This window comes from Nipponia nippon, unplaced genomic scaffold (genome assembly GCF_047370975.1).
Source record: "Nipponia nippon isolate SJK-2023a ecotype South Korea unplaced genomic scaffold, ASM4737097v1 scaffold_33, whole genome shotgun sequence".
Classification (NCBI taxonomy): domain Eukaryota; kingdom Metazoa; phylum Chordata; class Aves; order Pelecaniformes; family Threskiornithidae; genus Nipponia; species Nipponia nippon.
In genome coordinates this window covers 3,810,289-3,821,285 of record NW_028262351.1, presented here as the reverse complement: position 1 = coordinate 3,821,285, position 10,997 = coordinate 3,810,289, and the positions used below count along the sequence as shown (strand labels likewise).

Genomic DNA, 10,997 nt, shown 5'->3' with positions numbered 1-10,997 from the left:
TTCAGGAGGGATAGGCAGGGCAGGCGAGGCAGCGGGGTGGCACTGTATGTAGTGGAGGGGCTGGAATGCATGGAGCTAGCAGTGGGCGATGGCACAGTTGAGAGCCTCTGGGTAAGGATTAAGGGACAGACAAATAAAGCGGATGTCGTTGTGGGAGTCTACTATAGTCCACCCAGCCAGGAAGATGACATTGATGAGTTATTCTTTAAGGAACTAAGGGATGCTTCCAAGTCATCTGCCCTTGTCCTTATGGGGGACTTCAACTTGCCAGATGTCAACTGGGAACACCACACAGCTGGTACAAGCAGGTCCAGAAGATTCCTAAACCATCTGGATGATAACTTCTTGGTACAGGTACTAAGGGAACCGACCAGGAAAGGTGCCTTCCTCGATTTGCTGCTTACTGACAGAGAGGGTCTCGCGGGTGAAGTGGCGATTGGTGGCTGCCTTGGCCACAGCGACCACGAAGCAGTCAAGTTTAAACTCTATGGTAACAGGAGGAAAACTGCCAGCAAGACCTCAACTCTGGATATGAGGAGAGCTGACTTCAGGCTGCTCAGGGAACTACTTCGTAAGGTCCCCTGGGAAAAAGCTTTTGAAGGTGCTGGGGTCCATCAGTGCTGGTCACTTTTTAAGTACCACCTCCTAAGAGCACAGGAGCAGGCAATTCCAAAATGTCGGAAGTCAAGCAGGCGAGGTAGAAGGCCGGCTTGGCTGAGTAGGGATCTTATGCTAGAACTAAGGCGAAAAAAGAAAATGTATGGCCAGTGGAAGCAAGGTCAGGCGACATGGGAGGACTACAGGGACGCCGTTCGCCACTGTAGGGAGGAAATACGCGTGACCAAAGCTCAACTAGAGCTGAAGCTGGCCAGCACTGTGAAGGACAATAAAAAGGGCTTTTTAAAATATGTAAATAGCAAAAGGCAGGCCAGAAATAACATTGGCCTGTTACTTGACGAGCATTGTCACCTCACAAACAGGGACATAGACAAAGCAGAGATGTTTAATGCTTTCTTCGCCTCGGTCTTCAACACCGATGATGGGCTCTGGGACCCCCAGAGAGAGGGCTAGAGAACCATGACTGTGAGAACGACAAACTCCCAACCAACCCCAAACTTGTGCGGGATTTGCTGCTCCAGCTGGATCCCTATAAGTCAATGGGGCCCAATGGGATTCATCCGAGGGTACTCAAAGAGCTGGATGATGTCATAGTGAGACCTCTCTCAATGATTTCTCAATGCTCTTGGGAATCTGGGGAGGTCCCAGTTGACTGGAAGCTGGCAAATGTTGTCCCAATCTTCAAGAAGAGCAACAGGGATGACCCCGGTAACTACAGGCCTGTCAGTCTCACCTCTGTGCCTGGCAAAATCATGGAGAAGATTATTCTGGGAGTTAATGTAAAACGCCTGAAAGACAACACAGTCATTGGTCCCAGCCAGCATGGATTCACGAGGGGTAAGTCAAGTCCTGCTTGACCAACTTGATTTCCTTCTATGACAAGGTTACCCACCTAGTTGACCAAGGGAAGCCAGTCGATGTAATCTTTTGGCGTTTCAGTAAAGCTTTCGATACGCTCTCTCACAGTATCCTCCTAGACAAAATGTCCAGCATACAGCTGGATAAACACATAATGCAATGGGTGAGCAATTGGCTGATGGGTCGGGCTCAAAGGGATATAGTAAATGGGGTGACATCGGACTGGCGACCAGTCACTAGCGGGGTTCCGCAGGGATCCATCTTGGGGCCAGCGCTCTTCAATATCTTCATAAATGACTTGGATGCAGGACTGGAAGGTTTGTTATCAAAGTTTGCCAATGACACAAAACTGGGAGGAGCCGTTGACACTCTCGAGGGCAGAGAGGCCCCGCAGAGAGATCTGGACAAATTAGAGAGCTGGGCAATCACCAACCGTATGAAGCTTAACAAGGGCAAGTGCCGGATATTGCACCTGGGACATGGCAACCCTGGATGTACATACAGACAGGGGAACGAGAGGCTGGAGAGCAGCCCCGCGGAGAGGGATCTGGGGGGGTCTGGTCGACGGCAAGTTGAACATGAGCCGACAGTGTGCCCTGGCAGCCAGGAGGGCCAACCGTGTCCTGGGGTGCATCAAGAACTGTATTGCTAGCTGGTCAAGGGAGGTGATTGTCCCACTCTACTCTGCACTGGTGTGGCCTCATCTTGAGGACTGTGTGCAGTTTTGGGCACCACAGTACAAAAAGGATATGAAGCTACTAGAGAGTGTCCAGAGGAGAGCCACGAAGATGGTGAAGGGTTTAGAGGGGAGCCGTACGAGGAGCGGCTGAAGTCACTTGGTCTGTTCAGCCAGGAGAAGAGGAGACTGAGGGGAGACCTCATCGCAGTCTACAGCTTCCTCGTGAGGGAAGGAGGAGGGGCAGGTACTGATCTCTTCTCCCTGACCACCAATGATAGGACCCGAGGGAATGGCAGGAAGGTATGCCAGGGGAGGTTTAGGTTGGGCATTAGGAAAAGGTTCTTCACCCAGAGGGTGGTGGAGCACTGGAACAGGCTCCCCCGGGAGGTAGTCACGGCGCCAAGCCTGACAACATTCAAGAAGCAATTGGACAATGCCCTCAGACATATGGTGTGAATTTTGGGGTTGTCCTATACAGGGACAGGAGTTGCACTCAATGATCCTTGTGGGTCCCTTCCAAGTCAGGACATTCTATGATTCTATGATTGTGTGCTGGTTTGCCTTGCCTGCCTGAACTACTCCTTAGATAGATACACATAAGAGCAGGAGAAACCCACCTGTACTCACCCCAAATGGAAGCTGGTCAGAGCAGGAAACTGGACCCAGGTTGTCAGGAAAATGAGATCACAGTGGGCCTATATGGTTTTTTCTTACTTTTTAATTCACTACATTACATTAATTTTTGACAGACTTCTGGCAGAGAAGTCCAGAAACATGAAATGTAAAATGTGCTGATAGAAAACAACTGTTAAGGATATCTGAAGCCTCCCATTTAGAATTACTATAGCTGCATAGTGGTAAAGTACTAGAAGAAATAATACATGATGGGTGGAAGTGCAAACAAGAAAATGCAATTTCATTCACCAAACTCTGCTCCCACTGAAGCTGAACATTTATCAAGGCTGACAGAGGCACGCAGAGGCCAATGCTGAACAGCTTTTAAAAAATCCAAGGCTTTAAAACCCTTTTTCCTTTGTACATTTAATATTTCTTGAATTATACTTGGCAATTTCCTAACCCCAATCTCAGTTTTGTGAAACTTTATAAAACATACATGCCTCCCCGAAAGTGTTATGACTTCTTCAGATTAATGAGAGCGCCATGCATATCCACCACAATTAAAAGCAAAGCTGTCACCTCAGATCAATGCATCTGGACTGCCTAGTATTTGAAGTACCCCCTCTTTACCACACCTGTGCTTTTTATCAACCCAACACTATGTTTTTGGTATTGATCCAAAGAAGCCATTTGAAGATCTCTTGATGTAACATGAGTATAGAAATATGACCACAACAGCAGTATAAAACAAATCTGCCCTGTGCAGGAATCAGCAATGAAAACAGAAGCCAGCTTTTCCTTTCATACTCAGCAAAAACTACTTTATGATTGTGTCATATCTTTTGCTCTGGATATAAGATCCCCAGTCTGCATTAAATGCAGAGTTTTGTGTACTAGCATTTCTTCTGTGCAGGCTGTCATCTCTTTGTTTCCCCACCCACGCTGTCAGACTCCAGTTCAGCAACTCATGATTGAGGCTCATATCTCATTTTAAATTTTTAATGAAAGACATCATTTTTCATAAAGCCCCTGAATACAGAGACCTTTATCTCAAAGTTAATTGGATGGTGCCATGAACTTTAAGTGCCTTGCCAACTTAAGCAGATGTTTAAACTATTTGCCAGATCAAAGCCTAAAAGAACAAAGATGCACACAAAACTGATTGCAATGGACACTGGAGCAGCACCAGCAGCAAGCAGTGATAAGGGACACACAAGGGATACACATGGACAAGTAGAGGCTTGTCTGAACAGGGGATGTTCTCAGAGCAACTGACCCCAGGCTCGCTGATTGGAAAAGACAGCAAGGGGCAGAGCCTGAACCCAGCAGCACAGGAGATTTAAACAGGCTAAAACAATCAGCCCAGCTGATTGCAATGGATGAGCATATATATTTCCTAGCAGGCAGATGCATGGGACTGGGTATTATGGGGACCACTTGATGAAAGGCAGCGTTCTCTCCTTCCCCTGAGCTTCTAGCACCTGGTAGAACCAATGCAGCCACTCAGACAGAGCTCCTGTCAAAGCATGTGACCACCCAGGTTTCTGGCTGTGGGATGTGTGCAGGGATATTCCTAGAGGTGGAAAGTGACAGCAAGCAAGTCTGTGGGAAGTGTGATCAGACTGATGAACTCCTCTGCTTAGTGGCCGAGCTGCAGGAGGTGGGCAGACTTAGGAGCATCTGAGAGGGAGATTGATCAACGGAGCTGTACTCTACCATCTATGATGCATGCAAGCCAACTCAGCATAGATGCTACGGAGGCAGGTCCTGGATCTGCTTTGTGCCAGGAAGAAGGCGGTGTTATGAGGGGTAAGGAGGGGTGGAGGAAAGTTACAGCATGGAGTGATAAGAGAAACCCTTCCTTACCCTTTAAGATACCATTGCAGAATAGGTACGAAGCCCTGGGTATGGTAGATGAAGTGCATAATGAGATAGAGGAGGAACCTGCACAAGCAGTCTTGCCAAGGTCAGAGAGACCAACCCCTCGCAACAAAACCTGCATTAAGACCAGTGGTGAGAAGAAACAATGGTGAGTTATGGTCATTGGTGATTCCCTCTTGTGCAGAATGGAAGCACCCATTTGCAGGCTGGACCCTCTTTTAAGGGAAGTTTGCTGCCTTCCTAGGGCCCGAATTAGGGATGTCACCGCAAGACTGAAGAGCTTAGCACAACCTTTAGACTACTATTCATTCCCGCTTTTTCACGTGGGTACTAATAATGTTGCAACAAAAAGTCTGAGGTTGATCAAAAGAGATTTCAGAGCCCTGGGAAGAATGCTAAAAAGTTTGGGAGCATGGGTAGTGTTTTCCTCAATCCTCCCAGTAATGGGGAGAGACATTGGAAGAAACAGGTGAGCCCAGGATATCAATACCTGGCTCCAGGACTGGTGCCTCCGTCAGAACTTTGTGTTTTTAAACCATGGAAGAGCCTTTGAGACACAAGGTATGCTGGGGCCCGACAGGATCCATTTGTCCTGATGGGGAAAAATGGGTCTTTGGGTGTAAGCTATCGAGACTGATCAAGAGAGCTTTAAACTAGAATCGATGAGGGAAGGGGATACCAACAGAATTGCATTAAGTAAGCCAAGGGTTGGCATGGCATCGCTGGAGCGTGGCAATGGTAGTGGGAACATTTACACTGCTCCTGGGAGCACTGAGGGTTTAGGAGAACATCTGAAATGCTTGTACACCAACGCACGCAGTATGAGAAACAAACAGGATGAACTGGAAGCGTTGGTCAGCTCCCAGAGCTATGATGTCATTGGTATTAGCGAGACTTGGTGGAATGAGTTCCATGACTGGAGTGCTGGGATGGAGGGCTACAGGCTGTTCAGGAGGGACAGGCAGGGTAGGCGAGGTGGTGGTGTTGCATTGTATGTAAGGGAGAGGCTTGATTGCATAGCTTTGAGAGCCTCTGGGTGAGGATTAGGGGGATGGAAGACAAAGGAGATGATGTAGTGGGTGTCTACTAGCGGTCGCCCAGCCAGGATGATAGCACTGATGAGTGCTGGGCTGCCCAGTCCCCTGAGTCGGAGGACCACGACTGCAGGAACAGTAATTTTTTTTCCATTTGTGGACACTGAAATTGTAAGGGACCAGCTGTATCAGCTGAATGTTCACAAGTCCATGGGGCCTGATGGCATTCACCCTAGCAGATGTTACAGCACGACCCCTCTCAATCATCTACCAAAGGTCTTGGGAGTCTCGGGAGGTCCATGCTGACTGGAAGCTAGCCAATATTATTCCAATCTACAAGAAGGGCATGAGGAAAAACCCAGGGAACTGCAGACCTGTTAGTCTAACCTCAGTTCCTGGAAAAATTATGGAGAAGATCATACTGGATACTACTGAAAGACTAACTAATTTGATCTCCTTCTATGATAAGGTCACCTGCCTAGTGGATGAAGGGAAGGATGCAGTTTTTCTGGATTTTAGTAAGGCTTCTGATACTGTCCCTGACAGCATCCTTCTGGACAAGCTGTCCAATTGTGAGATGAGCAGGTACATGCTGCTCTGGGTAAAGAAGTGGCTGAACAGCAGGGCTCAAAGGGTTGTAGTGAATGGGGCTACATCTGGCTGGCGACCGGTCACCGGCAGTGTTCCTCAGGGCTCAATTCTAGGGCCATTTCTGTTCAATATATTTATCAATGATCTGAATGCAGGAGTTGAATGCACCATTAGCAAGTTTGCTGATGATACCAAACTGGGAGGTGCTGTTGACTCTCTCGAGAGACAAGAGGCCTTGCAGAGGGATGTAGATAGACTGGAGCATTGGGCAACAATTAATGGGATCAAATTTAACAAGTCCAAATGCCGGATCCTGCACCTGGGATGGAGTAATGCCGGCCACAAGTATAAATTGGGAGAGGAGTGGCTGGAGAGCAGCCCTGCAGAAAGGGATCTGGGGGTGCTGGTTGACAGCAGGCTCAATAGGAGTCAGCAGCATGCCCTGGCAGCCAAGAGGGCAAGTCACATCCTGGGGTGCATCAAAACACAGTATAACCATCTGATCAAAAGAGGTGATGGTCCCGCTGTATTTAGCATTGGTGCAGCCTCACCTAGAGTACTGTGTGAGGTTCTGGGCCCCACCATTTAAGAAGGATGAGAAGGGACTTGAATGCATCCAGAGGAGGGCAACAAAGCTGGTGAAAGGGCTGGAAGGCATGTCCTATGAGGAGTGGCTAAGGACTTTGGGTTTGTCTAGTTTGGAGAAAAGGAGACCTGAGGGATGACCTCATTGCTCCCTACAGCTTCCTGAGGAGGGGAAGTGGAGAGGGAGGTGCTGATCTCTTCTCCCTGGGATCCAGTGACAGAGCGCATGGGAATGGTTCAAAGCTGCATCAGGGGAGGTTCAGACTGGACATTAGGAAGCATTTCTTTACCGACAGGGTGGTCAAACACAAACAGAACTCTGGAAATTCCTAGAGAGGTGGTCGATGCCCCAAGCCTGTCAGTGTTTAAGAGGCATTTGGACAATGCCCTTAATAACATGCTTTAACTTTTGGTCAGGCAGTTGGACTGGATGATCATTGTAGGTCCCTTCCAACTGAACTATTCTATTCTATTCTAGAAGTTCCCCTATGATTTCTGAAGAACATGTCATTAACATTAATGTTAAGTGATAAGAGCACAGCTATGTCCTCCAGCTGCTCCGGCCCAGGACTCCCTCCTGTCCAGAGACAGACACACACAGGGTACTGCCACAGCTAGCTACACAGACTGTCACAGACAAGGTTCTGCCTTCATCAGCACTTACATATAGGATTCACATAAACATAAGCATAGACAGCCAAGTTCCCTTCCTCTTCAGCTGGTAGAGATAGAAATTCACTAGTGAAAGCACACACGCGACACTCTAGAATCACAAGCACACACACATTTGCGTATCCCTGGCATACGAGCACTGCCCCTTCTGTCGACCTGATAACCCTGCCCGGATCCTAGGCCTTCTTACCCACTTCATGGGTCCCCTACTTGCTGGCTAGTCCAGCTTGATACTCACTAGCAAATGCATGTGTACTCACACACTTGTCACGCACTCACAAGTTCCCCTGGGCATACCAGCACGGACCATTACCTGCCTGATACCCTGGCCTGGACCCAAGGCAACCCCTGCTACTTGCCAGCTAGTCCAGCCTGAAGTTTGCTAGTGAATATACATGCATACCCCCATGCACACCAGGTTTGGGGAATATACAGACACTTGCCCCACCCCCTAGCAGCTGGCACCAGGCACACAGGCTGTGACCTGCAGTCCCACTCCACCTGCCAGTGCTGAACCCCTCACTCACACCAGTCCCCCCCAGTAGCTGTTTTTTGGGACATGCACCATTCCTGCCCCAGTAGCTGGCGGCTGAGACCCTACTCAGTCCAGTAGCTGACATCACAGGCCTGGGGCACCTACACCCCAGGTCTGACTTCAGTAGCTGGCACCAGTTTTCACTCACACACACAGAGGTCTTACCAGTAGCTGGCACTTAGTCCTCACAGCAAACACGCATGTGGGATAGAGACTGAGATTACGCAGAGAAATATTTGAGAAAAGATTTAATGAGAAGAAGTAAGATAGGACAGACTGCGGTGATCAGGCCCAGGGCTCAGCCAGACAAGCATACTGACTGGTCCTGTACCAGCCCCATTTTACGTGGGGCCGTCCCCTTTTATATCCTTTTCTGTCTTCCCCCTCCAAATAAGGCTGGTTATTGTTACTTATCACATGTATCAAATTAGGAATTAGATGACACCATGTTTTTTCTGAAGAGCTTCCCAGCATACTTAATCATTAGCTCTCCTGCTGTTGGAGTCAGAGCTCTGGTACTGTACAGCTGCAAAAAGCCACTACACATACTATCCTTATAAGCTAACAGTCAACCTAGATTCAGTGGAATTCATTGATTTTCAAGTTCAATGGGTCTTTAATTCTTGAGATTCCTGAAGACAGACATACAATAATACAGTGAAGTATACCATCTTGGGCTGTTTTGGAAGAAATATCATTGTTTACCAAATGGAAAACCTTTTATTGAGGTTTCTCTGTGATTGTGGATGTTCAGTATCCAGTTACATAAAGTATATGCAGTGACTGAGATCTCAAACTAGGAAAACATTCTGGTTTGAGACGACATTCAACCACTTACATCCCACTGAAGTTGATGGAATTTGGGCAAGTGTCACTACCTAAAGGGTTACCTGGCCTGCAGGTTTATAGAGATCACAACCATGGGTTTGCAGGATTCTGTAATACACAAGGACACGGAAGCTTTATTTCCTAAATTTCTCTACTTTATTACAGATTACTACAAATCGCCACTAGCAAGTATACCTATGATTAATAAAGCAAATATATATATATCAAGCTATTATAACTTATTATCAGCAATCAATAGTAGCAGCGACTTATAATATAGCATCAAACATTTATATTACAGGTTATGACAAACTCATCAATAATAACAGCAAACTTATCAATAATATAGCAGCAAATATACTTATGATAGATTACTTTTATGCCTATATATGTATGTTCATAATATTACTGGTACCAAGCATGTCAAACCGATCCTAGAAGTGGGGCCAAACCAATCCCAGACATGGGACCAGAAAAGGAACCAATAAAATAACGGAGAGTCTCACTTCGAAGATGATCTGTGTCATGGAGTTCAAGTCAGCCAGGCGTCCCCAGCAAGGGTTCAATCTGACTAGGAGATCTCATAGGAAAAGGGTGTGTACATGGGGAGTTCTCAGAGAAAGAGGTTCCATTTTGGGCAAAAAGTAAATCAATTTTATATCGCAGAGACATAAGGGGGTGTAGGACACCACTACCTGGAGCAGCCAATAGATGCTGCTAATTCCTATTTTTCACCTGGTGCAGCCAATAGATTGCAATGGTTTCTATTCTCTCAGACCAATTTTTGTTTTTCCAAACTGTTTTCCTATTCTTGCAGTTAGAACAGCCAATGGCAATTACCGATTGTTACTTTCTCAGGATGTTTTCCCCTTTTCCAGACGATAAGTTGCTGTTACAGTTCCTTGGTTTTGCACTTATCGATGGTATTTCAGGATGTCTCTGGTTTCTAGGTACCCAGCTGCACTTCAAAGATGCCAGCTGCACTTCTCAAGGATGCTTCTGTTTCCCATTCCTAGTTCCCAGGCTGGCAGGCATTTTCTCTGTCAGTATTTCAGCATATGTTCAGTATTTTTCCCCTTATAACCAGGTCACCTTTGTGGTGGGTTGACCTTGGCTAGCTGCCAGGCAGTCACCAAGCTGCTCTATCACTCCCCCTTCTCAACAGGACCAGGGGGAGAAGAATGCAACAAAAAAAAAGAGAGCTTACCGCCTTTGGAAGAAGGGGCAGGTGACTCAGGGGGACTACAAGGATGTTGTGAGGATATGCAGGGAGAAGATCAGAAAGGCAAAGGCCCAGCTGGAACTTAAACTGGCCACCGCCGTTAAAGATAACAAAAAAAGTTTTTATAAATATGTCAGTGACAAAAGGAGGGCCAGGGAGAATCTCCCTCCTTTGTTGGATGCAGAAGGTAACCTTGCCACGAAGGATGAGGAGAAGGCAGAGGTACTTAATGCCTTCTTTGCCTCAGTCTTTCATAGTCAAGCTAGTCATTCTCAGGTTTTTCAGGCCCCTGAGCTGGGAGATGAAGACAGGATGCAGAATGAAGCCCCATTTGTTGAAGAGGTGGCAGTCACTGACCCGCTCCTCCACATGGATGCTCACAAGTCCATGGGACCAGATGGGATCCACCTGAGGATACTGAGGGAGCTGGCAGAGGAGCTGGCCAAGCCACTCTCCATCATTTATCAGCAGTCCTGGTCAACTGGGGAGGTCCCAGATGACTGGAAGCTAGCAAACGTGACGCCCCCTACAAGAAGGGTCGGAAGGAGGATCTGGGGAACTACAGGCCTGTCAGCCTGACCTCAGTGCCAGGGAAGGTCATGGAACAAATCATCTTGAGTGCCATTATGCAGCAAGTGCAGGACAACTGGGGGATCAGGCCCAGCCAGCATGGGTTTATGAAAGGGAGATCCTGCTTCACTAACCTGGTCTCCTTCTATGACAAGGTGACCCGCATCTTCATTGATGATCTGGATGAGGGGATCGAGTGCACCCTCAGTAAGTTTGCAGATGACACCAAGTTGGGTGGGAGTGTTGATCTGCTGGAGGATAGGAAGGCCCTGCAGAGGGATCTGGACAGGCTGGATCAATGGGCCG

At 47.6% G+C, this 10,997-nt stretch overlaps 1 pseudogene; it reads left to right on the top strand.

Annotated features, from left to right (window-relative positions):
* Positions 1–4,199: 4,199 nt before the first annotated feature.
* On the top strand, positions 4,200–5,250 carry LOC148054195 (uncharacterized; annotated as a pseudogene).
* The last annotated feature ends 5,747 nt before the right edge of the window (positions 5,251–10,997 follow it).